At 40.6% G+C, this 11,453-nt stretch overlaps 1 pseudogene; it reads right to left on the bottom strand.

The window, feature by feature from the left end:
• Positions 1 to 4,111: 4,111 nt before the first annotated feature.
• On the bottom strand, positions 4,112 to 5,128 carry LOC139468164 (uncharacterized; annotated as a pseudogene).
• Positions 5,129 to 11,453: the final 6,325 nt, after the last annotated feature.

Raw genomic sequence — 11,453 nt, 5'->3', positions numbered from 1 at the left:
TAACGGGATCGGAAGGTCAGGCTCGCTGACTTGGTTGATGCATTTCATCGATCCCAATTGCGTCATAATAGCTGGAATATTGCGGAGTGCGGCGTTAAACAAACAAGCAAATAAATGGGATACGATGACATGCATCAACCAAGTCAGCGAGCCTGACTACCCGATCCCGTTAGTCGCCTCTCTGGATTGCCTGGTCAAGACTCGATTGTTTACTGATATAAGCTGGAATATTGCTTAGTGCTGCGTTAAACAACAAACTAGCTACAAAAACAAGTTTGTCCACGCGTGGTTTGTTTGAACAGAAAGAGCTTCGTACCAGCACTGAATGGAAAACGTTAAAATGCCTTCAACACAACAACGAATAAAAAGAGACAACTAAAGATATACACAATTTTTATGGATAACAACTTCTTTATTACTGTAAAAAGGCGACGTTTCGGTATAGATCCTTATACCGTTGTCAAGCAAGACTGAATGAGGGACATAGTGCAGAATATATATAGCAAGTGGATGATAACAATAGAGGATTAACAGTAACAACAAGGGCATACAAGAGTGGGATAACATAGGTAGGTGTGACAACAAAGGGATTATGCTGTCACAACACGATGGACAGAAAACACATAGCTAGAAGCCAATGGGGGCATGAAGCCAATAAACAGGTGATTATTGGTTGATGAGTTCATAGTAGGCGGATGGGATGAAATAGCCTTGATCTCTGTTGATTGATGGCTTGTGGCGGCGAATATGGACTGCTTCTGTTAGTTTTCTTTTGGTGAAGTCATGAAGGTTGTTGGCGAGGATTTGGACGTTGTCCCAGTTGATGATGTGATTGGGACAGTTGATGATATGGTCCGAGATGGCTGATTTGCTGTCGGATTTGATGGTGGAGGTTTTATGCTCTTTGATTCTGGTGTTGATTGGGCGGGATGTTTCACCTACGTAAGATTGCCCACAGTTGCAGTCAATTTTGTAGACTACACCTTTAGCCTCTTGGGGTTTAGATGTGTTCCTGCCGTTGGCTCTTAGCAGGGTGTTGAGGGAGTTGGAGCTGGTGAAGTGGGTGTCGATGTTGGCTTGCTGTTTGAGGAGGCGGCTGATGATGTGGGAGGCTTTTCCTATGAACGGGAGGGCGATGCGGAAGGGCGCTGATTCGGGTTTAAGGGTTACAGGTCTGGGTGTTGGATGGAGTACAGAGGCGATGACTTGGTCGACTAGTTTGGCTGGATAATTGTTGAGGTGGGTGAAGACTTGGCGGAAGTGAGCGATCTCAGGCTTGGGGTCAGCAGAGGAAAGGTTGATGGCACGTTTGGTAAGGGTGGAGATGATGCCAGTCTTGGTTCTAAGAGGGTGGTTTGAGTTGAAGTGGATATACTGGTCGGTGTGGGTGGGCTTCCGGTAGACACTGGTTTGGATTCTGTTAGCTGAGTTTCTACAGACGAGGACATCTAGGAAGGGTAGTTGGTTGTCCTTTTCTGTTTCAATGGTGAACTGTACTCGGGGGTGTTGTTGGTTAAGATGTTGTAGTAGCAGGGTTGGGTCTTGGTCTTGTTTGAGGATGACAAAGGTGTCGTCAACTTTCCTGTACCAGCAAATAGGTTGGATGGGAGATGTTGTGAGGGCTTGCTGTTCGAAGTGGGTCATGTAGATTTCAGTAAGGATAGGAGACAGTGGGGATCCCATGGGTAGGCCGTGTATCTGTTGATAATACTCGTCGCCCCAGGTGAAGTATGTGGTGGAGATACAGGCGGTGGTGAGGCGATGATGGATTCGGTGGTTAGGCTGGTTTCAGTAATAAAGAAGTTGTTATCCATAAAAATTGTGTATATCTTGTCATCCGTCAACTTCTAAGTAATGCCTATCAAACAAGAGACAACTAAAGATCTTAATTTTTCTTGAAAACAGCATCAGTGTTGATATTCCAGTTGCTGACTTGGCGTTAAACCAAACTCACTCACTAGCCTGGGAAAGGCCGCTGAACATCGTCCCCTTATTCAAGTTAGCTTCGTCGTTTGAGACTTATTTAGAAACACATGTCAAATCAGGTTTAAAGCCTTGCAGATTTCACGCACGTGTTCACCAGCATCGTCACGTGATGTCATAGTTACGAGGTCTACCAATCAGGGCTCATTTCCGTTGCACTAGTTTTCAGAGTGCGTTAATTCCAGACGACATGAATCGAAACAGAAGTAACGTGTATTCAATAACTGAAACGGTGTATGTCGATTTGATGCCAAGAAGCTGATAAAATGGAGAATATATGCTCGGGCACTGATATTTCTACTATTTACACGATACGATGAACGTTGTTTCCTATTTGTGATGTGCATTATGAATCTGGAAGGCTCTCAATATAGAAACGGGTTTTTTTTAATTCTTGTCTTGGTGTTAATTTTGAAACAAACGTTGCACATGAAAAGGTAAAGTGCAGAAATATATAAATAATTAATCTGTTCTTGCCATGTTCACGTATAACTTATTACTAGTTCCCTTAGAATAATCTGTGAAATTATGCCACAGCTATCTGTTCTGATTAAAATAATTGAACCGTATGTCTTTTTCTATTATCCAATATTAGCAACATAAGAACGCAAAATGAGCTGTTCTCTTCACCGATTCTGATATACGCATGTGTATTAGCTAGTTTCATCATCTGTACTATCAACTGTAAATACGGGAAAGCGATGCAATTTGCTGTATCCATTTACTTGTCGTTAATCTGTCTCGCCTCACAAGAACAGGCTGAACATTCAAGAAATATATTACTGGTTTGACAGGCAATATAAATATGCCCACAATGTTTGTTACTCTGACATATTGGAATAAGGCACCACACCTGCCGATGTATTTATTAGTTTCTTTTTAACACCGTCTGTTTGACTATGTAAACATATTCAACCTGAATTTTGTGGTATATCCTAGTAACATGTGAAAGTGCTTTTCACTTTGTATTCTGTACCTCCATAGGATCATATTTGCTTAGGTGACGTTTCACAATATTTATTCAGCTGGTCTTTATTTATGAATATATAGAGAATCTCAGTGTCTTTTCATATCAAATATATTAACACGAGTTGATAAAAGTGGGGAAAAAAACGATAAAGACACGTCAAAATACACGAGGGCGTGATTTTATTTATCATCTAATATCATTCTTAAATCGAAATACGCGCAAAAAAAATCAATGATTTAAAATTGTAAAAGCCATATCTACAATGTACATATAGCTTGATCTCACCCAATCCATATCTCCCGTGGGAACCAGTTTTGGATGATAAACAGTTATATATGCAAAAGCGTCAAGGCTCTCGAGAAGTGAGTGTAGGTTTTATGCTGTATAATTCCCAATAAGCAAACTGTTACCATTAACTGGCTGCATGTCGTAATAGACCATAAACTAGATCGGGTGGACAGTCTTGGTTGATTGCTGAAGTTTATGGGCCTATTAGCTTTGGTAAAGTAACAGTGATGAGCAAGCATTGTGTGTCGATGTACCTTCAGTTAATCAAATCCAAAGTCTCTCTGCATCTGAAGAACCGAATCGATGAGCTGGAAAATCTTTTCTGACATAATATGTCAGAAATTCGTGGTTATATATAACATTTCGCTTCCCACAACCTATGATTCCTACCATGTGAATTTGGAGTTATGCTAAAAAAATATCCATTTAATTTCCACCAAGGATCTCAGGAATCTAATCTGATAACACATCCCCTACATCTCGCACAAAAATCAGATCTAAGTTGTGGTTACTGCTTTGTTTAGCGGAAGCAAGAACAAACATCCCCCCTTCCCCTCTCTCAATGTTTCATAATGCTAAAGAGTTGTGTTTAAATGTAGAACACAATTCTCAACATTTTATGGTATAAACTAACATGCATTTACAAGGGAAACTTACACACCAGAACGGAAAACAACATTTATGGAAATATTAAAATCTGGAATCACAATAAGGGTTATGAAAATATTCATTCATATAAGATAATATAATTTTGCATTATTCAAATAGTCGAAAAAGGTATCTTGTGTTCTTTTGGAGTTTTACAGAAAATATTTAGTTTCTTAAATGTTATAAAAGTTCCACTAGTTTTGAGTCACATGAAATGTCCATTTAGTACAGAATGAACAATCTCTTGATGAAGCTGAATACACTGGAGCTGCAGCATGCTGTCACAAATGACTGTGGTGGCGTTATTTCTTCCAGGTGGCTCATGTCAATGACGACATATGCATCTGGCTTTACATGCTTCACTGGCTTCACGTGCTGTACTGCAAATGGCTCTGTTGGATCTCCCAAGTCTATCTCGGGGGTTGTCTTGCTCCAAGTTCATGGAGGAACCACACAGTGACGGAAGGGCAGGGTTGGGGAGAGGGGCCTTGGTAAAGGGCAGGGAATCAATTTCAGCAGTTGAGAGCTAAGAGAGGAAAGAGAAAGAGCGTGTAGATGGTTTACAGAATAAGTAAAGCAGACAAACGTGTAAAATATTGTTAATGTAATGTAATGTACGGGGGAATTAACAAATGGTTTAACCTGTGAATTTCCAGAAACTAATGTCAAAGTTATCTACGTGCACTTGTTTTTATCATGATTTTAGCACAACAATCAATGGCATGAGAAATATATATATCTGTGTGTGTGAGTGTGTGTGTGTGTTAGGATTCCCCTATAAGCCCATGTTCTATGTTTAGGCATAATCCCCCTTTTACACAAACACACAAAAATGCCCTAGATGACCTACTGGGAGAGGAACAGGAAGGTCGGAGAGGGAGGCAGCAATGGTAGGTCGCCGAGATTTTCTCAACTCTTCCCGAGCTGCCCAAGGAAATTAAGCATGAACAAATGGTGCATAAACCTCACTTTCAAGGTAAATCAGGAAATTAAATTGACAGTTTAAATAAAGTTAACTCTATGACTTAAAATAAAAAAAGTAACCTATTACGTATGGGAAGGGATCAAGGAAATCGTGTTTGATCAATGGGCATAAATCCTCCGGGTGTGGGAAGTTATCCAGGAAATCGCATTTGATCCTCCGGATCCAAAGCCAGATGTATCAAAAGACCAAATACTAAATCCACAACACTAAAATATGATACCTTGATGAAAGACGCTTGCCACACTCGTGAACATGGTGCTGACTTTGCAAGAAGTGTGTAACAAATCGCAAAATAGAGAGGAGACTTGAAGTTTGCAACAGTGATGCTAAAACAATAATGGCGTCGTTTACAGACAAAAGTCCCCATGGAGACGTTCTCGCGAGATCACAACGTCTTTTGATGAACTGGTACCCGGTATATATGATGAACCGGTATCTTGTGCGCTCTGCGCGGAGCGCTATCAGTCTACTTCTTGGGGCGAGTGAGTTTGGTTTTACGCCGTATTGGCTTCACACATTTTACCTATGTTGGGAATCGAACCTGATCTATTTATGCCTCAAGTGATTTCATTCATGACAGATAACCCATTATACTAGATCTGCACATTCCTAATCCAAACAAAATCAAGGTCAGGAAATTTGAGTTTTTATATTTTCCAGTTGGAAAGCTGGAAAACGAGAGAGGTTTTTGAAGGGTTATCTATATTGTATATGACTATGGTTAGGTGCTCTACCGCCTAAACAGTAGTAGCTCTGTTATGCGAGATGCGAGAGTGATCTCCCATATATCATTTCCCATGTGGAGGCTGTATACTCAACACTCAGTACAAAATATTTAACCTACTATCTTCAAACCATATATACTGTGGTATATTGAGAAGACATAACATGATGGGAAGTCCATGTGCTTTTTGTGTCGTGTTGGAAATTTTCATCTGGTGTGATAAATTGGCAAATAACGAAGAGCAACCACAGTTAGGCTACCTCAGTTATTACCACAGTCAACATACAGGGTGAACCCACCTGAACAGTTTGACTTTACAAAACCAGAATCTTGGCCAAAATGGTCACGTCGTTTTGAACGATTCAGACAGTCATCTCTTGTGACTGAAGAAGCAGATGAGGTTCAAATCAATTCACTCATTTACAATATGGGGGATGAAGCAGAGGATATCTTGTCATCTCTGAATTTGACAGCTGCAGAAATGAAGTCATCAAACAGTGATTGATAAGTTTCAGAGACACTTTGTAGTTTCTCATAATGTGATATATGAGGGAGCTGTATAAATAACAGACGCATACAAGAAGATGGTGATGTAGCAGGGCGTGGAGTCATCCCGAAGACGATATCCTTACCTTGTCAGCTTGCTGATGGGGTTAACCTCTTTGGTCATGTGGACAAGTCATCCGACCTTGGATCAGAAGGTCCGTGGTTCGAATCCCATTACGGTACTCGGAAATTTTATGGCCGCTACATTAGCACCCAAGGTGTAGCGGCCATACAATTTCCGAGTACCTTGATGAAGTTCAAGATCGATTGTGGTGCAGATGTCACTAAGTAATGTACTTACTTCTTAAAGTAATCAGAATAATGAAACTGTCTTCTACAACATCAAAGAGTATCATCAACAGTGTGAAATCTGTATTCTCTAGACATGGGGTACCAGAGATAGTTATCTCAGATAATGGACCTCAATATTCTTCACAGGACTTCCAGGAGTTTGCTCAACAGTACAACTTTACTCACATCACATCCAGCCCATTGTATCCAAGGAGCAATGGAGAGGCTGAGTGAGCTGTTCAGTCACGCAAGAATATGTTGCGTAAAGCTGATGATCCATATCTTGCAATGTTGGACAACACCTGTATCTGGTGGATTATCACCAAGTGAGCTTCTAATGGGAAGAAAGCCGAGAACAAGCTTACCATGTCATCCTACACAACTACAAACCAAACATGTGGATGTGAAAAGCTTCAAGCAAGCGGAATCTGTGAAAAAGCTAATAATCAAAGATCAGTATGATCATCATCATAATGTGCGACCACCATCACCTGGTGATTGTGTTTTGGTAAATCAGTCTGAGTCGAAAGTGGTTGGTAAAGCCGACACCCCACGGTCATATATTGTGTCAACCCCAAAGGGGGAGGTGAGGCGTAATAGATGTGATCTCAAGTTAATTCCTGGAACAGAGGATACAAGTGTCAAAGTGATCCAACCAACTGTCAACAGCAGTCCTGGTAGTGCAAGTGTGTGGTCACAAGACAATACTAACTCTAAGACTCCAATTAAAGTTAATCCTCTCAGTCCATCATGTGTTCAAACTGAAAATGGTAGACATTGAAAACCACCAAAAAGACTTGATCTTTGAAATGCATATTCCATTATATTTGAATAGCATTTAACAGCGATGTTGTATCAGTAATTTTGAAGTTTATTATTACTCAGTTATAGCAATGTTCGTTATGATGTTCTATTTTAGAAAACACTTATCAAGTAGAATGATCTAGTAACGTAGACTAAGTGTAAGGGCTTTATTTTCAATATAATGTTATGCATAATTCATATGCTTTGAAGTGTCAAGTGTGAATTTTCACTTAAGAAAGTATGATCATTTATTTGCAGTCTTATTGCAATTTGTGTTTAAATGCATTTAAATGTGTTAGGCATATATCTGTCTGTAACTAGAGCATGTAGAATGCATTAATGTTTACTTTATTTCAATTGCTTAAAGTTTTGCAATTATCTTTCCTAGAAACGTGGATGTAGGGTTATCTATATTATAGATGACTGGTTAGGTGCTCTACCGCCTAAACATAACTAGCTCTGTTATGCATGCGAAAGTGATCTCCCTTATATCATTGACCATGTGGAGGCTGTATACTCAACACTCAGCACAATAAACCTACTATCTTCAAACCATACATACTGTGGTATATTGAGAAGACGTAACAGTTTTGAGCTTTCAGTTTTCAAGTCATAACGCTGAATTGTCTCTAACCAGTCCAACGAGTTCTTCGTCGTCATCAAACTTGACATCTGATCGTCACATTATATCATGCGCTAGTATCCTCATACAATCGAACCTCGTGGGGTCCTGGCAAAAAGTGCGAGACAACCAACAAAGTGATTTTTCGAAAATAAAACATCATGTTATTAGAGATTTTACCAAGTCTGGATGCAACACAAGATTTCAAGGCGAACGTAAATTTCAGTGCCCAGGCTGCTGGTAGAGAAAGGGGCGGCCACTCCGTCGCATCACTGATCTCACTGTCCCCATCTGGATTGGTGTCATTGTTTATGTCTTGTCTCAAATAATAGAATTAACTAACATCATTTTAATCCGTTTTACTCATTTGTCAATTTTCATGTGTCATCGGCAGTCACGTGAGAACATTTAAGTAACTTGCCGCTGATGTGAAAACTGAAAACAGTACCCAATTGCGTGGATCGATGCTGATGATGTCAATCACTGGATTGTCTGGTCGAGACTCGATTATTTACAGACCGCGCCGTCATATAGCTAGAATATTGCAGAGTGCGGCGTTAAACAACAAACAAAGAAAAGATAAGGCATACAGTAACCAGCTTTCACCATTGTTGTAAGGTTTTTGTTTTGTTTGTTTATTTGAGATACGATGACTTGCATTAACCAAGTCAGCGAGCCTGACCACCCGATCCCGTTAGTCGCCTCTTACGACAAGCATAGTCGCCTTTTACGGCAAGCATGGGTTGCTGAAGACCTATTCTACCCCGGATCTTCACGGGTCTGTAGTAAGGTGTGTTTGTTACAGTTAGGCTTGATTGGATATTGGCGTGATGTCAGAAGGTATCCTGCCTTTGATGTAATTGCGCAGTGAGGTCAGCCAATTGTGTCTGAAGTGAGTTGAAAGTTTGGCAAGTGTGAGTGTGTGGACGTTATTTTTTATTATGAACTGATCGAGTCATCAGGGGAAATTTATGCTTAATTTGGATACCTGGGACTCCCAACTAAATTCCAGACAACCGGGAATTCGACACATCCAGTTCGATAGATCTGAGTATAAATGATGATAAATATAGAAGGGATTTGCAGGGACCGGATGATAAGTTCGAGACAACCGGGAATTCGAAAAATCAGAGGTCGTCTGTAATACAATTCTATTCTAGACTTGGGTCATGAAGACTAATATCTTTAAAATAAACTTAACTTATAAAATAACAATTCAAATTTCAACGTATATATATGCCTACAATATTTTAATAAGCGTCATCATAACCACAATAAAAGTACAAGTAAACTACATAATCAGACGAATTAATGTCTAAAGCAGGTTAATCCCCCTGTTGTGGGCGAGCCAACTTGGCAAGACGTCTTGGTCAGGGCTATGCTTGTCGGGTTGTTTGTAGACGACACACGGGATGCTCGCCAGCCCTGGACAGTAAATACTTGGTAATAAGGCTTGCCCAATGTGATCCCTCCATGTTAGATGGCCATTTGTATATATTGCCTGGGCTTACCTGGGGCAATATTTTGGATGTCAATGTTAACAGTGTGTTTTTTTATGCACACGTGTAAGGATGCACTACTTATGCAAATATTCGTCGGCGTTATTTCTATGTCGTCCGAGTACCTGAAGCTTTATTTATATTTAAAAAAAGTATATTTGCATGCAAGCGCAAGGAGGCATTTATAAAGTTATTTAGTGATGTGAAATAAACATTATTGAATCAAACGTCCTTATTATTGTGTTTACTCATTGACACTCACATTATGGCCATCGAGCCTCGTGTTAATCCGGGTAAGATCTGTTTCAAATATCCCCACCCCTCGAAGGTTCAAAAGGTTCAAAGCAAGTAATCAAAAGTGCTATTGTTCACATTTTCTCAACGGCATTTTATGTCATCGATCAACCATTAAGGCAGGGTCACAGTGACGTGTTATCTGCCACGGTATCTCTGTATTACCTGGCGGCGTTGACAGTTCCCTCGTTGACTGGAGGTACTGCAGCGTGCATCGATGGTCTGCATATTGCCTGCTGCAGAGGCAGCAACAGCTCCCTTGAGCCGCCATCGTGGGTATACTGGCTCCATATATTGAAACAATGAAGTATTGAAGCTCAGCCACCAGAGCCACTGATAGGAAATCAATAGAAATAACGGAGCCACAATCATGACTTTATTAGTCAGTCAGAACTACCATTAATCATGTTTGTCACTGTTTGGATACATATAGTCATTATAGTGTCATGTCGCACAGGACCCGTGAAGACCCGGGTAAAGAATAGATCTTAGGCAACCCATGCTAGCCCAAGAGACGTTAAACGGGATCGGGTGGTCAGGCTAGCAGAATTGGTTGATGCATGTCATCGTATTCCAATTGCATAGATCGAAGCTCATGATGTCAGTCACAGAATTGTTTTGTCAAGACTCGATTATTTACAGACCGTCGTCATATAGCTGGAATAGTGCTGTATGTGTAGACAAGGTTAGACATGTCTATACATTCTCGTGACTGATGTTATACATGGTTTCACGTACTTTTCACATACGTTCCTGGAAATATTCTAAATATTGCAGCAACATAAAGTCGAAACAACTTCACTGCAAATTCCATGCGGGTCGAGGATAATACGCGTAGGGGATGCGTTGTCTGGACTATTTATGAATGAATTTATCTTGTTTGCTTTCTTATGAAAAACTGCAATCGCATTGGAAGCTGAAAATGAAATTAACTAAAACAATACTTAAAGCAAAGGGTCATTTTCAGCTTATTTTGGACCAGACAATCCAGTGATTGACATCATGAGCATCGATCCACCCAATTGGGATACGGTGACGTGCATCAACCACGTCAGCGACCCTGACTACAAGCATAGTCACCATTTACGACAAGCATGGGTTGCTGAAGACCAATTCTAACCCGGATCTTCACGAGATTTGTTCAACCAACTCGTACACATAGATCATACAGACTGCTGCCACTCTACAATGGGTGCAGCCCATTTTTCCATTTCTCTATGAAGCATAGAAACACTTTTCAAATCTAATATGTTTCCGTAAGGTAAACCAATGTATAGTTTTGTAAATGGCGCTGCTACCTTTGTCCATCACGGAGCCAGTAGGGGCTCCTGTCGTAAGCTAAGATTGTCTCGAGATTCAAATCCTCTCGGACGTTTCAAATCTCGCCCAAACAGGTGTACTAAGCCTGTTACCGTACACAGGTTCTCTCAGGCTCTGGAAACATAACATCCAGTTTGGGGCACGCTTTTCCCCCAATCAAATACAAATTGTGACTGTAGAGATGAAACCAGTTGGCCAAAGTCAGTTGACGGGAGAGGCCAGTCCCAACAAACTGTTGACAAACACTGTGTGCAGCTTTACATTGTACAGGTTGTGTATTCTCGCTGCTCGCCGTCATGTTGGTTTTGGCTGTGCAAAACAAAAGGCAGGAGACATGGGCAATGCTTGTCTGTCGTCAGTCAATGCATGCAGGTCGTCTTTGAAGCACAGGAAGTTTTTGTCTCGAGGCTTACTTCATTAAGGTACGACCCTATGTAATTTCCTTTCACATACTGTCGAAGTTCTTACTTTTATATCAT

Source organism: Haliotis cracherodii, unplaced genomic scaffold (assembly GCF_022045235.1).
Source record: "Haliotis cracherodii isolate W230 unplaced genomic scaffold, xgHalCrac1.p SCAF_2, whole genome shotgun sequence".
Classification (NCBI taxonomy): Eukaryota; Metazoa; Mollusca; class Gastropoda; order Lepetellida; family Haliotidae; genus Haliotis; species Haliotis cracherodii.
This window is presented reverse-complemented; position numbering and strand designations above follow the sequence as displayed.